The sequence below is a fragment of the Anas acuta genome, chromosome 13 (genome assembly GCF_963932015.1).
Source record: "Anas acuta chromosome 13, bAnaAcu1.1, whole genome shotgun sequence".
In the NCBI taxonomy this organism is placed as follows: domain Eukaryota; kingdom Metazoa; phylum Chordata; class Aves; order Anseriformes; family Anatidae; genus Anas; species Anas acuta.
The window spans coordinates 11,152,160-11,171,120 of NC_088991.1; the positions used below are offsets into that span (position 1 = coordinate 11,152,160).

The following is an 18,961-nucleotide window of genomic DNA, read 5'->3' on the forward strand; positions in this document are numbered from 1 at the left end:
TTGGGGCATGCTCATGGGCTGGAGCTGATGTCTCAGGCTCCCTTTGTGGGCTGGTCTGGCAGAGTGTAAGCAGCTGCCTCCTCAGCAGATCTTACAGGCCCTCTGCTTCATTTTCCCAGTGCTAAGGTTATACTGCCTGATGGGGAGGATGTGTGACCCAGCATGTGTAAGCATCACCTCACCAGTTCAGCACTTGGTGTCTAATGCTGCTGCTTCTGCTCAGTTACACTGCCTCTCCTTTCACTGGTGCACCAGTGGCAAAGTTACCCCTGTAAAGTGCCAAGAGATCCTAACCATCCCTGTGCCATGTCCAGGCAGTGGTTAACAGACAGTATGGAACAAGAATAAAAGAATGAAGGAGCTGGACCAATTTAATCATCTAGGTGGTCTTGTACAAATGCGAGGCCCTTACTTAGGGAAAAGGGAAACAGGAAAGCACTGTATGACCTAATATGAATAGAGTAAACACAGTGGCAGGGAGACAACTTCCTTTGGCTTATTTCAGTATGAGTATAGCATTCTTCCCTGCAATGAAGACAGATGGCACTTCTGGTGTGTGTGCCCAAGGCAGATCAGAAAGTGATTCCCTGTCCGATCTGACTGCTCCAAAGAAAGTAATAGCTAATTGTTAAGGATGTGGTTTTGGCTGTGGAGAGCAGGTGAGCTATATATTGTTTGTCTGATTGCATATGCATGATCTAAAAAAAAGTGACTATCCATTTCTCAAAGGATACCTGATGAGCATTAAAAATACAATTGCAAGAATAATCAGGTCAGACTTCAAACAAATGCAGGGAAGCAGATTTGCTGAAGAAATAGATGCCCTGTTATGCCATTTTCTGAGTAGTTCTTAAAAACTGATCTTCCTCTTGGACATCAAACTAAGGTTCTTCAACTGAGGGATTGAACCCACTGGTTTTACCTGCAAGTTGTGAGTAGTAATTAAAGTCCTAATATGAAAGAGAAGCAAAACCAAGGGTCTTATACAAACTCTGGAGAGGTTCCTGGTTAATAAGCACAGAAGAAGCAGACTTTTAGAGGGGCCTCTGTGGCTTATGGTGGGCACAGACAAAGGTTAGGGCCAGAGTGGGTTGGGGGAACTACCCATGTGCTGGGCTGGGGGGGCAATCAGCAGTTCTGCTGGCTTTAGCATTTTTGTTACTGGGTTGATTTACAGGCTGAGGTCTGCCCTGTCTAGGTTAGTGGAGCTTGTAAGTTAAACACTGACTGTCCCTGAAAAATGCTAACAAGCTACCAGTTAGCTGATCAAGATCAGCTTTTAAAAGCCTGGATACAAAAATAGCATCTTATGGTCATTTTACCAAGAGGGACACTTGCATGCATCACTGGCATGTAAATGTTTGAATAAGCTTCACTTTAAAGTGGAAGTTAATCCAGGAAAGCAGAGGTCTCCCAGAGACATTTCCAGTTACCAGAAATGCACTGTCTGACCTCAATGGCTGTGGCACATGTCTGCAGGTGATGCTATTATTGTTCTACAGTTTTTCTTTGCTTTGGAGCAAGTGACTGGTGCCAAGATATTCTGGGAAGCATGTATAAAGAGCTGCCAGAGGAACTATGTAAAAAGAGAGGAGTGTGTGTGGGGAGGTAGTCTTAGAAGTTGGACTGTCTGTTTAACTGGAGAACTGGGGCTTTGCTGGATTCTGGAGAGCAAGCAGTTCTCAAACAAATCTCATCCCTGTTAGGCAATGATTTCCAGGGAACAACCTGTCTGCTTGTTCTTTGGTCACTTCACTGCAGGAATAAATATGCATAAATAAAAATAAAACGAGCTGTGCCTTTGTACATCCACATCCCTGCTGCTTTTGTTCTTTGGTGCTCATCTGGTAACCTGCTATCACCAGGGATCTTGTCGAAGTTTCTGTTAAACAAGCGCCTTGCTCTGAGCACTGGATGGGTGTTTTGTGGCCTGGCTGATATGTGGTTCTCTGAGCTCTGCCACTTGCGGGGCGGATGGGGAGGGACGGAGGTCTTCCTGCTGGATGCTGTTTTGGGAGTCTGTTCTGGTATAGGGCTGGCTGTTCCCCCTAAAGTGTCCGGAGGGCACCGGCTCCCCCCGGCCCCGCCGCAGCCGCACACTTCCCCGTGGTGGCTGGCAGGGGGCAGCAGAAGCCGCGGAACGGCGGCGGAGCCCGAAGGGGTCGGGGCGGGGCGGGCAGCACCGCGCCCCCTGCGCCCTGCCCGGCGGGGACCGCGCCGCTCGCCCGGCCCGGGTGCTGGGGAGCTTTGCCCGGTGGGGGCCGGCAGACGGTTGGTGGCAGAGCCTGCTGCGGGGAGCCCGGCTGTTTGCTGAGCTCCTCCGCTGTTATCCCGTGTCCCTCTGGGCTCCTTCCATATGCAGGCCCGCGGGCGGGTGCTGTTGGTACCGGTGATGCCCCTTGTCCTGGTCTCTGTGCTTGTTTAAAGGGTTGGTGCTATCTGCAGGAGGCATTCTGCTCGTGCGTCTAGCCAGAGTGAATGCGCTTCTGTCTCGTGTTAGGAACTGGCTTCATAGTAATGTCCTTCCCCAGCGGGGCAGTGGCCTGGCTGGCTCATTGAGGCTGTTACTGCAGTGGCTCCTGATACAGCTGTAATTTAGGGGGCTTTCCTTGCATGACTACAACTTCCCCTCTTCAGCCTTCTCTAAGAACTGGGGGGAAGAGGCTGTTTTTCAAGCAAAACAAACTTCCTAAACCCTGTCAGCCTGTGCTGTGATATCCAGGAGGAGGTCTGCTGCTTCCTTGCAGATGACACTGTGTCTTTCTGGTCATGGGCTACTCGGACCAGGACATAGACCAGTCCCTAAGAATAGGGGTGAAGGGCTGTGAGTAGAGCCTAAGAGAAGGAAGGAAGAGAGCAGAAGGCAGGTAAATGGGGAAAACTCAGTGCTGTGGTGAAGGGAAACATGGAGCAGCCCCTCTGGGTTCCCCTTGGTGTGCTGCTCCCTCCCCACAAGCCATCAGGGGCCCTGGGATACTGCTTCTTAGCCCAAGATGGTACACAGAGGTTGTCCTGTGCTTGGCTCTGAATAGAGCTTTTCCTCTCCAGAGTAGTTGACTCCAGCCTTGCATTGATTTCCATTTGAGTCAGACACTACTTAAAAGCCCCAGAGGGAGCTTGCACAGCGTCTGTATCTGCGGTTTCCAGAGAGCATCTTGCCAAGTATCTCAGTGCCTCAATAGCTGAGGGAATCCCTCAGTAACCTTCTCGTGGATGCCTCTCTCTAGGTCTCCTGAAACAAGGCACTCTGGTGCCAGTCACTTCCAAAGGATGGCAGTCCTGCTTGGAAAAAAGCCATGATCAGCACACCCCAAAGCCGCTCCAGTTGTCTTTCCTTCCCTTTTTGTTTTAGGAAGGCTGTTCTCATACAGGCTATACCCTCACAATCTCTTGGTAGCTTTCATTGGTGTTTAACCCCTCTGTGAAACACCTTGTGCAGTTGGTGTTGCTCTTTAGCCCTGTCCTGCTGGCCAGGACAAGGGGTGGAGCTGTGCTTTGCAGTGTAGCCATCAGTGTGTAGTACTGCCTGGTTCCTGGGGCTCTGAGTTCCTGTGAGGTGGTGAAGACAGATTTACTGTCTCTGTACATCATAGGGCTTCATTTTACAAGGTTTTACAGATTTAATTGATATTGGCCCAGGTTAAAAGTATTTTTAGCAGCAAGTACTAAACCCTCTTCTTTAGGAGAATGCCTTAGATAAAGAGCTGAAGGTGTTTTAAGTGAGTGGCTTCTTGATGAGAAATAGGTAGCTTTCTTTGAATTTTCTCATCTCTTTTCACCTGATAAAACTTTTTTATTCTGATTTATTTATTTATTCTCATTGTCAGTCTGATCAGGCCTTTCAACTTTGTCAGTGATGGGAAACACCACATTACTTTTGGTAAAGTGAGAGTGGGGAAAGGGGCTGAGGCAGTAGCTACTCAGAAAATATTCTGAGTTCCTTGTGGCTCAGGTGGAGACAGAATGATGAAAAGGAAGAAAATTGTTTCCTCTGAAAAATGTTTTACTGCTGTTGTAGCTCTGGGAGACAGCTTAAACTAGGAATGTAAGGCATTAAACAAAAATGTTTTTTTGGAAACTTTCATTTTATATTTCTAAAGCCACTGAGATGTCAGTTTTTTAAAAGGATAGAATATCCCACAGAATCTAGCGTAGTGTGAAGAAGCTGCCAGCAACACATCCTTTTAACTCTGGTTCTTGCTAGCAGGGCAGTGCTGAAGCCCATTGCAGCTGATGTGCAGTGAAGTCTGTTTGGTTCCTGGCAGTGACTCCTCAGCTATATTGCTCCTTTGCAGAGTGTCTGACCCTTCCAATCCTTTCTCAATGTCCTTACAAGGGATTAGGAGCACCTGAATCTAGGAAATAGTCTTTCTCGCCCAACTTTTCCTTTTTCTTAACTTCATTTTTAACCTTCTTTTTAGCAACCCTTTTATACTTTGCGTGCTGATGTTACTGAGAAGTTCAGGGAGTGAATCCTAATGTTTGGGAGTTGAAACCACTTTCTTTTTACCTTACCCCCACCCTACGGTGTGCATATATATCAATATAGGCCAATTACCTGACCTCCCCATAGGTTTTCTCTGAAGCACCTCTGCCTCGCTAAGGATTCCCAGTACTTGTGCTCAGTGTGGTTAAGTCTCTTCTTTCCCCTGTTATAAGATCTGCTTCTTTGCCTATTCAAGTGCTGAGCAGTAGTACTCATCCCTGTTGCATCACACATGGTACTGAACTTAATTTCGCACTGCTATGACTAGAAGTCAGGATATTTTTTTTACATTTGAAAACTGACATGCAAAACTTAGAGCAAAAAAAAAAAAAAAAAGTGAATGCTTTTGGCTGTCAAACAGAAGATATGTAGGGTCATGACTTTGGAATACTTAAGGTGAATACTGCAGTGAAGCTTCTCCTGACTTACGGTAGTGACTGTAAGGCAGACCCAGGAGATCTTATGCCTCTGGAGACCAGAGCACAGTAATTGTATTTGAGTGGCTCCCCTAGTACTCTAAAATGGACAAAGGCAGAACCTGTTCCTGTAATGTCCCTTCACTAGATGAGCATCTACTATCTTTTCTGCAGCTTTATGGCTATCTGCTATTTATACCTCATTATCTGTATTAAATAACAGTTCCATGTAAACAGGAACTGCTGTACTTCATTGTGCTAATTCAGTCTGGGATAGATGCATCTGGCTGAAAGAGCTGGAGGTCCGGTAGTGAAGTAAATAGGATTACATAAGAGCAGCAAATTATGGACAGTTTAATTATGTCTGTATGAGGGCAGCAGGGCTGCTCTGAATTCTGGCACTGCTGATTGAGTGCTTGACTCTGCACCTTTGTGGGTATTGTTTCTGGAGAGACTTCACAGACTGTTGGCATCAGGCACTTGTGGCCACAGCAGTTCATGGAATCTGATCTCTTCCCTGCATGCCCTGGCTGCTTTTTACAGTCTAGGGTCTTACGTCTTCTGCCAAGCATTTTTTTCTATGTATTCTTGTCACAGTTCCTATTCTTGTTCCTAGCTCCCTATCCCTGACTTCATGGGTAGAGCTGTTGGCCTACTTGACCTCCCTCTTGTTCCCTTTAATCTGAAATTAGGCATGTTCAGGATGTGCTTAAGCCTTTGTTTTTTATGGGGGACTCAGGAATGTTGCTTGGGGGATGAGTGGAGTCCGGTTCTTTGCAGCAACATGGGAAGTGTTTGTCCTTCACCTTTTCACTTCTGCTAATACAGATATTGGCCAATGCTCCATCAGCAATAAGGATGTGCAAGACAGACATGGACTTCAATACCATGGGATTACTTTTCCTGTGGATAGATGGTTGGGTTGGCACAGCATCAGAGCTATGGAGCGTGCATATGAGCAAGAAGTGGGAGAGGAATGTAAAAGAAGGTAGGAAGGTGGCATTAATTTTCACGGCTTTCTAAAAGGGCAATTTAGTCAAAGTGGACAGTGGTTTCCCATCTTATTTTGGACAGTGCTTCCGTCATTCCCTCCTGATTGTGCTGATGCTAAAAAAACACACCACCTTGGGAGGCCTACGTTACTGCAGGGGTGTGTGCAAGCTCTTTCTGACAGGGAGCTGCTTAGGCTTTGGGAAGAAGGTGAAGATGAGCAAGGGGCTTCTGGAGACTATTAGAGTGAAGTCAGGTTGAACCCACCTCCTCCACAGCCTCTCCTAAGTGTCTTTTCCTTTGCTGATGGGTTGTTCTACTTTCTTGTCACCCGATTGTTTTTTTTTCTTGAAGGCTTTCCTAGTCTGTTATGGGCAACTCCTTTCAGATCCTCATCAGATTTAATATGCTGCTAATTTCCTCTTCCAGATCAGTAATTATGATATTTCATAAGGCTACATCTAGTCATGATCTGTGCATTACCTCCTCTCAATATTTCCCAGTTCTCAGTGTGCTGTTACGTTACAGCTTATAGTGATGCAATAGCTCATCTTTCCTTGTGAGGATGTCCCTACCAATTTGGTCAGAATTGCTTCCTTTTCAAGTAGAGAACAAAAAGATATTGGACCTAGACAAGGAGGCCTTTGCTTGTACTGCTGAACAGCAGGTGGAGAAAAGCTGCTGTAGTGATTACTCTTCCCACTGCAGCTTCTGGCATCTTCAGATCTGCAATCCACTGAGCAAGATCTGTTGGGCTTCTGGAAAAATGTGAACCTGCTCCTTCTATGTAAGTTGATTGTGGGCTCTTAGAATTTAGCAAAGCTTTCTTTCCTGCCTTTCTAATAATCTCCACCTCTGCAAATTATCAGGTTTTCATCAAAATCTTGGCGTTTCATATGTGAAGAAATTTCTGCTAATGAAAGGATGTCCTATTGAAAACCTCTGGGTGGAGACCTTTCAGGCTTCCTCCTAAACACCACCTCCACATCCTGCCTCCAGACGACTGAAGTTATCTGGGGGCTGTGTATCTAATGTCTAATGCTTCCCACTGATCACTTACCCATTTGTACAAGAAATGTAACAAAGTAGCCTGATTAACTAGGATTGAGGGAATTAAGCCTGTGTTTGTGGAGATAACGATCAATGAGGTCTCTTAGCACACTTGTTACTCTGGGCTTCCTTTGATTGGCATATCAGCAGCTACACACCATAAATTACCTTGATGGATTCCCCTGTGCATCTGAATTTAAAAGAGATGAGGCAGAAGGTTATTTTAGTTAATATTCTGGTGTGTGATTTTTCCAGGTGCTGTACAGCTTCTGTCTTGATTCGTAACCTCTGTTCTTCCAAATCTAAAGTCCTGTCCATGCTAATAGCACTACAGGCCATCCTTGAACCTGCCCCCAGGTTTTCTGTAGCTCCCATATTCCTTGACAAAGATCTTTCCTTAAACTGTGCACGCTCATGATGCCTTGGGGTAGTAAGAGCTGAGACTGAGGTGGTTTAATTACTGACACGATCTCTTGGCAGGACCTAGCAGGTTCTCCCAGGTGACAGACTGGGGCTGCTGGCATGAATCCTGGAGAGAATTAGCTAAAGAGGTGTTTCTGGATGCCTGTGGGTCCACAGCAGAAATTTTGGTACTCCCCACTGCAGCCCATTAGCAGCAAAGTGAGAGGCTGCATGCCTTGGATTAGAAAACACTTGAGGATGTCATTTACTCAGGCAGATTTCCCAGCTGACTGAGCATTCCTATTCCACTAATTACAAATCAAGAGGGTGTTGTGTGCAGTGGCTCCCAGACAAGAGGAGCTTTCATCCTTAATGGGGGCAGGTTGGGAAAAGCAGAATGGATCCTGCTAATTCTGTTATCCTTTCCCATTCTATGCAATCAGTTGAAACAAAATAAAGCTTGCTCTGGTAAATCCTGAGAAATTTGGTGCTCAGATGCTGCAGCTGGCTCCTAACAGCTGGGATCCAAGTCAGCACTGTAGATGAAGTGTATCAGAACTAGGGACAGCTCAGAGCCAGGATTCTCGCTCAAGCTATCAGCTTTTTTTTTGAAGTCATCTTAATGCTATTTAGTCCCCTTAATAGCCAAGGACCTGGGACTAGGGGGCGTATGAAGGAAATGACTACCCTAGATCCTTGCTAGGTGTTTGACCAAGCTAATATAGGACCATTTAGTTCTGTTTCCAGCTGTTGTAGGAGGGAGAAGACTTAAAACTTGCTCTTTCAAATTTCCCAGAATTGGAGGGTGGGGTGTGGGGCTGAGTGGAAGCAGTGACCCACATTGCAGTCCCACCAACCTCAGGGCTTCCCTCTGTAGGGTCATGCAACCTCATCTCAGTACCACTGCTTTGGGGCAGTTAGAGCATCCCTTTTCTCATATCGAGTGTCCTTTGAATCCCTGGGTCCATGTGTTCCTATTTGGCTCAGGCTGACAGGCATTTCCAGAGGCTCTGCATCCCACTGCCAGACAGCTGATAGCAGCAGCGCAACATCTGCCTGCCTCAGTGCCCTGTGGCTCTTCCTCCTGTGCATAGCTGCTTTGCTCTGCCGTGTCTTCCTGTCATCAAATGCACGACTCCTTTTGCTGCTTGTCTCTGATCTGTTCACACTAAAAAACCTGAAGGAGACAGGCCGTGGGAGAGCACTGCCTGTTGGTGGTACGTTTGGGAGAGCCACAGGCAGCTGGGTACTCCGAAGCACTGTGCCAGGAGGAGTCCCAGCTGCCTGCCCTGGGACCTGCAGCCTGATGCTGTCTGCTGGCATGGCAGACTGGCATAGGGTCAGGGTGAAGGGGTCCCAGAGGGCTCTGATTGACAGGACCCTGTTCTTGCAGCCCATCAGGCTTACCTAAGCCTTGGTGTTGCCCCAGTTCTTTTGGGCAACTGGTGCAGTGGTTTCTATCATGTATATATGTGAAGGTGTTTCCGAGAGTGAATGTTCACTGTCAATGGTGATGTAGTTATGGACAGAGGAGACTTGAACTAGTGGCCAAGCTAGTGCTTCTGCATGCCTCCACCCCTGGCAGCAGCAGTGCAGATAGTGTATGCGTGAGAAGCTGTGTGAGTGACAGGGAGACAGCCCTTGAGCATGCTTTGACTGTCCCTTTTTTGGTTGCTTCATCCCATGCCAGGAGAAGGCTGTCATGCAAGCCTTTCTGAGCAGTTCTTTCTTTCACTAAGTGCTGAGCTTCTGGCTCAACATCGGCTTCCCATGTGGCTGCCTCCAGGAGGCAGAGATTGGAATGTCCTGTCTCCTGCAGCCACCACTCACCTTAATATCGTGAAGAGCTCTTATTACCTGGGTCTCTGCTGTTTTGTTTCAGCTAATTAGCACTGATGAGATCCACTCGGTGCTAGGCGGTCTCCCGTCCCTCGGCTTCCTGCAGTCCTTGTAAAGTTTACCAAACATGGCAAGATATTAATCCTTTCAGGGACCATAGCACAGGCAATGTGGTGACATTTAGAGCCCTTGTTAAAATAGCAGATTCAGCTGATGTCTTTAGGAAACTTCTGCTCTCCTGCTGACAGGCTTTATCTACAACCATATCGTGTGGCTAACTGTCTTGCTTGATGGAGAGGATCCTAAAATTGCTGTTTCAATGAAAGTACAGCCATTCTCCAAATGCAGTAAGTTCTGGTGTACACAGAGTTCGTACTTCCCTCGGAATTTATTGATGTAATGGCCTTTGCACCCAAAGCCCAGCGATGTCTTTCAGCCAGGAGCTTTGCTGTTTGGTGTCCAGCTGTGAAATAGCTTATTTCTATCAAGCTGTAATGAGATCAGGATTTCCTTCAAAGGAGAGGCTCAAGCTGATATACAAGGCTGAGGAAGGTACCTATGAAGGGAAGGGGAGACCTGGAATAATATTCTATGTAATACAAACATAGGGCATTTTCCAAAGACCTTAGCTGATGCTATCAACTCCTGCAATTTGGTGTGAATCTTCTGTTGTTTGGCCCTGCTTCAAGCTCCAGGTTTTGTCTTCATACCCGTCTCCAAGTTTTTTGAAACAAAAAATGAGTTCAGTTTTGTAGGTGCAGAGAGAAACAGGAATCCAGAAGGATCCAGATGAGAAAAACAAAAAAGCCAGCCCCTCCCTAAAGCTAGCCTTCCCATAGAGATGATTTAGATGAGTATTTAGGTACCTAAAATGCTTAAGTAATTTGGATTTCACAAGCATGTGTGGTGTTAGAAATAGAAATGCTGAAGCATCTAAAACCTCATGACTCCACAGGGGGATTTTTGAACTGATGCTGCTATTGTAACTGCAAGAGAGATGAAAGTCTGTGACTAGGTCTCTCTCCAGGTTTAGCTTTGCCCTTGCCAAGGGACTGCAGGACAAATACAGTCTCTTTCAGGCCCATTAGTTTTTATGAATTTGTTCCACTGCCAGCTTATAGTTCTTGAAATTCAAGACGGTGAGCTAGCCCTGCTAAAAGAGCTCTGGTACTTCTCCATGGAGTTGGGTCTGCCTTCTGGAGATATGGATGGGCACACTTTGTCATAGAGACAAGAGTCTAGCTCTTTTGTTCTGTCAGCATCTGCTAGGACACAGACATGGAGTTCAACAAAGTGCTATAAAGTTTTTTGGGGTCTTTGATTTGTTGGGTGGATATACGAGCTGAGCATCTATATAAACTGAAGGTATATGGCCATCCCAATGGCCTCTTTGGATGTCTGGCCACTTCTAGGCATGTCTGAGCTTGGGTAAAAACCCAGATCTTATCTAAAGGAGCAAGGACTGTGATGCTGTGTATAAACATTGTGTTGTACCTCAAGCATCCCTTGGGATTATGGAAAAGTGAGGGGAAAAACAACCATCTTCTTGCTAAACCTATCTATTTTGTCATGGATTATCTTCAATCTCAAGTGAATCGCTAGAAAACTCTGCCCTGGCCCATTGCCCTCCTTTTTCCCACCAGCAGTGCTGCAATGCACCAACATCTACAGATGATGCTTCCTTTCTTGTCTGCTTTGCCAGTTTTCTGTAAACTAAACTCCTTGTGGTGGAAACTACCTTTGTGTTTATTTCCAAGATTTATTCCCAACATCAGGTGCTTGAGATGTATGAGTGAAGTCACAGACTGCATAATATATTATGTGGGGTGTAGAGATAGCTGTCTCCTTTCCTGAGGTCTGATATTTAGGGTTGGAGAGTTTCAGCAGCAGGGATGTGTTTTCTCTGCTTGAGAGGATGGAAAGATCAGTGTGTCCTGCAATCCCTTCTTAGGGCCACAGGGAACAAGTGTGTGGGAAAGTCTGCTGCTGGCAGGGACAGGCAAATTCCTGCCTGCCACCACCTCCTAACTGCCCAGCAGAAACAAGATGTCAGGCAGTGGGTTTGCTGGAAAAGTGGTACCCTAAGGGCAGTGCTGATGAGAGCATGCTTTGAAGGGGAGCCTCCGCTTTGCATAGGCTGCTTTTGCTCTGTTTCTGGAGAACAGAGTGAGCACAGCATTTCAGGTGGCTTTTTGTCCCCTTTGGGGGCTTTACCCTGGATATGGGGAGTTCTGTGCCCTTGCTGGCGTGGAAGAGGTAGGAGGCTTCCTTACACTGAGGGAAGGAGATGCTGCCTTTCTGCTTCAGCCCAGTGCTGTGCTTGCTTCTTAGGGAATGGCCTTCCTGCATGCTGTAGGAACTGGACCCCAGTTCTGCATGACTGCACCTGGCCCTAACCCAAGGCTCTTCCTCCTGTCCAAAGGAGGACGAGTACCAGATCAGTGCTGGTTTGCATGGGAGCTTCCAATTTGCTTGCAAGCTGGGAAAGCCACCATCTTCTTGGTGCTGCTTTGTCTCACGGCTAGACTCTGCCTGAGGGCTGCAAACGTGGTGCAGAGCAGCTCTGCCGTGCCCGCTGCCTGCGTGGGGCAGCCCCAGCGGGGAGGCTGCGAGGGCAGCAGCGGGGCCGGGCAGCGTGCGGGGTGAGCGGTGACCCCCGTCCCCGACCGAGGCTGCAGGCGGGTGGCTGATTTATGGCTGTGGTGAGATAGGGGTCTCTCGGAGTTAAGCTGTAGGCGAGTTGCCATGGAGACAAGCTAATAAAGCACCAGGCAGCAGCTGGCTCCGATGGCGGCCCTGCTACGGGTGCAAGGAGCGGGCGAGCGGGTGGGTGGGGAGAAGGGGCAGCTGATTTGGTGGGGAAGGAGGCGAGCACCGGGACAGCAGGACACCAGGAGGGTTTTTGAGAGGGCTCTGGGTGCTTTGAGAGGGAAGGAGGTGAAGAGAGGAAGATCCTCCCTCTTCCAGCCCTTTGGGGAGGGGGATTTCAACATGGTGCTCCTTAGGGGTGTGTGGGACCGGCAGCCTTTGGTGGAGGAGCTGGCCCCATGTGCAGCTCGGGCACTCTGTTCTGGCCTCCTGCCTGCATCAGCAGCCCGCTCCCTTAGTGCCTAGGGCTGGGTGCTTCCCCCACAGCACGAGTGGGCCTCAAGGTGGCTGGGAATGTCAGCTGGTAGAGGCTGCCTGGTGCAGGGCTGGCACACAGGACTCATAGCCGTGATCAGGGTTGGGTTACGTGTGGGGTTATGTGTGGAGCTGTGTGTCACTGGGCCACGTCTCCATCACACACTGCTGCTTCTGCCTCGCAGCACTGGGGAACATCACCCGTTCCCTGGATCAGCCACCTGCCCTGGCTGCTGCAATGTGACTGCTCCCATGGGTGCTGGGCCTGGGTGTGAGCTGGGATCAATGGGGATGGCACAAGATTGCCTCCAAGGAGCTGAGGACATCCCAAATCCCTTGCTCCAGCCTGCACCTACAGAAAGACCTGTCCAGTCTAACAGCTTCACTGGGCTGGCGGTTATTAAATCTGCAGCTCCATTCAGTTCAAGGGCACTGTAGCATGGACCTAAAACTAAGCACACTTTTATTCTGGCTGGTTGAGCAGGGTGGCAGGAGGAAAAGGCTTAGCTAATTATTAGCAAGATATTCCCAGGCTGCTGTACTCCCATTTTGAGAGATTACTCTTCAGCAATATGGTGACAGCCTTAAGGTTTAACCTTGATCACTTTAAGAAGGGTTTTGCCTCAAAGCAGACTCCTCCTGGAGTGTGTCAGAGTTCAGGTAGACATTCCAACAAGTGAAGGAGGATTTGGGGGTGTGTATAATATTTTAAGGAAATAAATAAACCAAATACTGATGATTGAGGCATGCATTAAAAGATGACTGCTTACTGGTTTCACAGGATGTTTTTATAACTCTTACATCGATGGATGCTCCCCACAGAGACTGATGCTCTCAGGTCAGGGTTACATATCTTCCAAACAGGGTGAAGATCAAGACAATTCTGGCTAACTAAGGCCAGCTATTGATAAGGCTGCTTTCCCTCTGCCCCCCAGAAAAGGTCTCCTGTAGCCGGACTTCCTAAGCTAGCTAATGACTTCTTCCCTGTCCAGGGCCTCCTGTGATGTCCCTGCAGGGCTAGCTGGCAGGAAGGACTGGCCAGCCCTTATCGCTGCAGCCAAACCAGAAGGGGCACAGGTCATACAAAGCTCTGGAGCCTGCCCAGGAAGGGTGATGGCTGGGATTTGGCTGGTGAAATTTTGATTATTGCTGTTTGGCTGGCTAGAAGCAGGCCTTGCTGTGGAGCACAAGTGCCTGCTCTGCCAAGGATTTGTGTGAGCCAATATGGCCTGAATCCAGCACATCTGGGGGAGCAGGGAGGGCTGCAGTGTGCCAGTCCACTGACCTTCTAATTTAGGGTGCTTTTAGGTATGGTACCTCTTGCTCTGCTGGCAGCAGCTCACTGTTCGTATGGCTACATCCCTGTAATTTTTTAGCTTGTACTTTTGCCTGACCCAGTCACAGCCACTTCTCTCTGCCTTCGCAAGGAGAACTTGCTGCATGGTATGGCTCCAAGGGGAGGGACTTCAATTGATTTTGGACTGATAGAAAAAAAAAATAAAAATGCAACAACTTTCACTAAAGGGCCTCATGCCTAAGACTATTTCAGGCTGCTGGCAGTGTCAGAGGAGACCTCTGAGTGAGCTGAGGAGGCATGTCAGAGTGGTGTGAGCTATGGTGTTCCTGGGGCAGTCTGTATTGCTGTTGGTTGTGGATGAACAGGCCTCAAGAGAACCATGGTTTCCATTGCCTGTGACTATTGTTAGCACTACTTAAACCTGTAAATCTTGGAATGTTCTTCAATATGAGCCATTTAAAATCCTGAGTCACTTGTCTCCGGATATGCTTGTCTCGCTGATTCTGTTTCATGCCTGTTCTCCTACCCAAGGCAGCTCATGCCAGCAGCTGAGTCAGTTTGGAAAGGAGGGAGAGCGAGTATTAGGGCCTCCTCTGCTCTGATCCCCTAGGCAATCAGTGTTCTTGAGTTAGCCAGGTCCTATGCATGGTCCTACTTCTGGGCATGATTAGCACAGCAGCGTTCTCCAATTGTTCTCCAATGGAGCCAGTAGGAAGGTGGTTGACCAGGTCCTTGGGGTTTTTTGTTGAGTGAATGGCTGTGCCTTGGGTCTTCCTCTGAGCTTTCCCTGTTCCCTTGCCAACGCTTGTTTGCAAGCCTATAAATCAGGAACAGAAGGAGATGTGCCTTTGAAAAAGCCTTGAAGTAAACAGAAACTTGGTGTGAATAAGTATGGCCAGCTTGTGTTGCTCCCTGGGCTCTTCCTTCGCTGAGTGTGCTTTGAGTAGCAGATTAGACTGGATGATCTCTTGAGATATCTTCCGATGTGAATTTTCCTGTGATCCTATGATTTGCCACAATTGTGGAGAACAGCAAAAGCGCCTCTGCTGGCATGCACGCATAGCTCACTCTCCTCTGGAGTGATGCTTTAGATAATTGTAGGAGGACTCCAATGCAGAAAAAAGATTTTTTAAAATGGGAACAGCCCCGCACCATACACTGGTTGCTGTCATTCATGCAGAAGTAGTCTAAGGACAATGAAATGTTACCTGTCTGCATGGGATCTCAAAGGCAAAGGTCCCTGCAGCTCAGACAAAATACCTATCAGACCAGAACATAACTTGGAGGCCTATTTGCTTCAAAATTGTCTGCTTCTGTTGGCTAGGGCTGGGTGTGGTGTCGAGGGCTGGAGAAACTTGATTGCTTATGGCTTGTGGTAGCTGAAAGGCCCTGTAAGAGATCCAAGTGTTGCAATAACACTTGGCTCTCCATCCTCTGCTCCGAGAGGTGTCATACTTGATTGTGGGGGCACTGTGCTGGTGCAACCTCAAGTCCTTGGTCAAGATTTTGGTCTTCAGATCTGTGTCGTGAGGCTTGTCAAATCTTGCTTATGGCCCCTATGTAGTAGAGGAAAGCTGAACTCTGATGGCATTTGAACTGCTGCTAACAGATGTATAGATAGGTACAGGGATATACGGACTAGCAAAAACTGCTCAGATCACAGGGAACTGACTCTTTGCTTTAAAAGAGTCTGTTTACTTCCTGCTGCTCAGGAGCACATATGAACAAATACTGCTATCTCACTAAAGTCGGGATGGTCTTTAGGAACAGGGTAAAACAGTGATTGTGTCTAACTTCTGGGTAGCAAGGGCTGGGTCACTTTCTGATACAGAAATGCAGAGAACTGACTCCTAGACTGGATTTAATTGTTCTTGTGCCCTCTTTCAGGGCTCTTGCTGTGAAGGATGTTTGCACGTTACTTTTGATATTCAAAAATAAGTGCTAGAGGTATTTCTGAGGTTGTCAGTGGTACTTGCAGTTATGAACCTTTATCTCATCCCAGCTCCTCCACGCTGGGTGGAGGTTATGTACCAGGCACAGCTGCGGCTGAGTCCTGCAGAGTGCTTCGCAAGGAGAGCTCTGCAGGGACAATATATTTTGAGTGCGCCTTACTGTCAGCTCTTGTCTGCCCAGCTTCAGTCGCGGGGCTCCACAAAACCTCCTGAGCCCAGCCAGCCCTGGCCAGTGCGTCTTGTACCGAGCTTCCTCGGGGACTCCCGCACTGCCACCCTATTCTTGTTTTTCTTTTTTTTTTCTTTTTTTCTTTTTTTCTTTTTTTTTTTTTTCTGCCTGCTCCTTGCAGCATTTTAACCTCTCTTCCTCCTCCTCCTCCCTTCCTCTGCATTTGTTTTCCTCCGCATGCTGTTTTATTGCGATATAAACCTCCGCAATCCCAACTTGTGCTCTAAACTTCCCTGCCCCGCCGGCAGACCGGGGCTTTTTGGCCGAGCCTGGCAGCGAAGAGGCATTTTGGCAGGGTTTGGGTTGCGGTGCCCTTTGGGGTGCGGTGCCTTTTAGGGTGCCGGCCCCCTCCTCGCAGAGCAGCAGCGCCTTGGGGAGCTCCCACCCTTCAACAGGTAGACGCTGCGAGCAGCCAGCCGTGCTCTGCTCATCCTCCGGTGCAGAAAGGATGGCGGGGACCGGGGCCGTGCCGGGCTTTGGCCGAGAGCTCCGGGGCACCGCTCGGAGCAGGGAGGGCGGCAGGGATGGGCTGGGGTGGGGGAATCCGCCGCCCGCGCCGCGGGGTGGGCAGCTCGGCACAAAGCGGGTGGTTAAACCCTCCTCCGGGGAGCGGGGAGGAGGAGGAGGAGAAGGAGGAGGAAGGCGGGGGGATGCTGCTTCCCTCCCTCCATCCGTCTCTCCCTCCCTCGCCGCGGCCGGAGGAGCGCGCAGGCGGCGGCTGGCAGCCCCGGCCCGGGGGGCTCGGGGGTGCGGAGCGGTGCGGAGCTGTGCGGGCTCCGTCCCCCCCCGCTGGGGCAGCCGGCGGCGGCGGTGAGTGCGTGCGGGGCGCGGCGGCTCCCCCCCTAAAAAAATCCCGGGGCTCCCCCCTTGAGCTGGGTGGCAACCCCCCGGCAGGCATCGGGATGCTGGGGGCGGTGCGGAGCCCCCCAGCTGGGGGAGACCCTCGGAGCTGCGCCCTCCTCCCCATCGGTTTTTGGTTTAAAGGGTGGGGGGAGAGCGATGGTGGGGGCTCGGGGGGGTGGCTGGGGGGTCGGAGCCGCTCTGCTCCCGCAGCAAGTCCGGAGCGTGGTGGTCCGGGGCGAGCCGTGCCTCGGCACCCGCCTGGGGAGCGGGGAGAGGGGCAAGAGGCAGCGGGGGGAATGTCTGCAAAAGGACGGTGTCGAGCTCGGTTCGGAGAGCCGGACAGCAGATGTAGGGGAAGGGCTGATCGGGGAGGACGGCGTAGCAAAAGCAAAGTCAAATTTCCCCCTGAATCCTGCAGCCAGGCCTAATGGGTACTGATGCTGACTTGGGGTGGGGAGGGAAGGTGGGAGGGCGAAAGGAGTTTTGTGGGGCTGCGGTCTCTAAGGCTGGTACGGGAGGAAAGGGAAAAGAGCTCCAGATCCTTCCCCCTCCCCCCCCGAGTTACTGGGACTGAGATACGGATCATTTAAAGGGAGTAGCGTAATGCAATTAAGCATTAGACAGTCCCCACTGCAACGTTTATCCATTGTTCTTCGCTTTGCCTTCTGCCAGAATGATTCTAGTCTGGATGAGGGAAGCATAATTGAGCAAATAGTTCATTTCCCTGGCCAATTGCATCCATAGTCTCTCTCCTGAATCCGCTGGCTGCCTGCATACACAGCAGCATCCTCGGGCAGAAGGGGGGATCCGGGACCCTCTGGTGAGACTGCCGCTGTCGTGGGCCAACTGGCGAGAGCAGCTCTCATCCCTGCTCACCTGAGGTGTTCTGACAGTGGCAGCAGGGCACGCTTGTTCCCTCACCTCTTGATCCTTGGGGGAGGTGTGAAGAAGAAAAATAACAGGTGGAGAGGCAGGTCCAGCCTACAACTAGGAGATGCTGCGTGTGGTTCAGGCAAGTCATCTGTTTTCTCTAGTCTTTCTTAACTTTCTCTTTACCCCGGCGGATAAAGGATCTCCGGCTGTTTTGAGGTGATGTTGTTGTTCTGGTGGAGTTTGTCTGCCTGTCCTTCAGCCTGGGTCTGTGGTGGCTGGGTGCCCTGCAACGCGTGCGCACACAAGTGCGGCGGCAAGGGAACGCAAATGCTCTGCTCCTGCTCTTTTTTTTCCAGAGATGCAAGCAGCTGGAGCAGTTGTGGCTGCACCTGGGCCAATGGCACATGCTTGGCTGGGGGCTGCAACCTTTTCCCTTGAACCTCCTCCCGGTTCACAGCAGAGCTCTGTGTTAGGGGTATGCACACACGCATTTGCTGCACCGCTGCGAGACCTGCTCAGCACTGGGAGGCTGCTGCCTTTCCTTGCTTCTGGAGCTTTATCAGTCTGCATCACGCAGCTTTCCTCCTTCTGTTCTCTCCTCTCCTCTCCTTTCTTCTTTGTCTGTAGACTGCCACCTGTCCCACTTCGCTGTCAGCTTCCCCTTCGCCTTTTTCTGCTTAATCCATTCTTTCACCTACATTTCTTTTTCTTGAAGTAGACCTCGTCCTCTTCACTTTGCTCCCTCTCAACACTAGAGAAGAAGCCCAGCTCCTCATCTCAGTAGGAGCATTCCTGCCAACTGTTTACAAAAAGTAGCACAATACCCAGGCTGAATGCTGACATAATTGCATACCCAGCCAGAGAGTGTAGTAAATAATCCTGCCTTTCAAGCTTTTGCCCAGTGGTGAGTCTTTTGCCATCTCCTTCACCCCTGGGCTAAATGTATTATACTTGGCTTGCTTTTACTTATATTATGGAAACACAAAGTCAGCACAGTTAGCACACACATATGGTATCGAAGTAGACATACACTGATGTCTTGCACTGTGCACGCATGCATTGTGTGTGTGTGAGCGTGCATCATACAGCTCTGCTCCTGGGTCCAGCCTTTGACAATACTGCTTGGCAAGCAGGAGGTCAGGGAGGAACGACAGAGCCATGGATATCCTTCCACTGGGGAAGGAGAGATGGCTGTGGGGTGAAGGTCAAGAGCACCAGTAAAAAGCAAAGGGGTTGCCTAGCTCTTTGCTTTGGTTAGGGTGTGAGCTAGTTCTCCAGGGGTTTGTGTACATACAACACGATTGCTGACTGTGGATATTGTCAGCGTGGTTGTATTTCCAGTAGTGCTCGGGAGCTGGAGTCTGTCTGCAGTTGCTCTGATTGTGAGTCAGTCTGTCTGCAGTTGCAGTAGCCGTGAATCAGTGTCTGCCTGTAATTATGTGGGTGAATCAGTGTTGGCTT

The 18,961-nt window shown here is 49.4% G+C and overlaps 1 protein-coding gene across 3 annotated transcripts in view; it reads left to right on the top strand.

Moving 5' to 3' along the window:
• LOC137863664 (gamma-aminobutyric acid receptor subunit alpha-3-like) overlaps positions 1 to 18,961 on the top strand; it is a 90,816-nt gene that overhangs the window by 9,262 nt on the left and 62,593 nt on the right. The window contains exon 1 of one of the 3 annotated variants that reach the window (XM_068697015.1): positions 15,974 to 16,179. The exons of 1 other annotated variant lie outside the window; for it this stretch is intronic. The gene's annotated coding sequence lies outside the window, so the exon portion shown is untranslated. Of the gene's footprint in view, positions 1 to 15,973; positions 16,180 to 16,438; positions 16,595 to 18,961 lie in introns of those variants that run through there. One more of the 3 variants, XM_068697013.1, reaches the window with a different exon arrangement.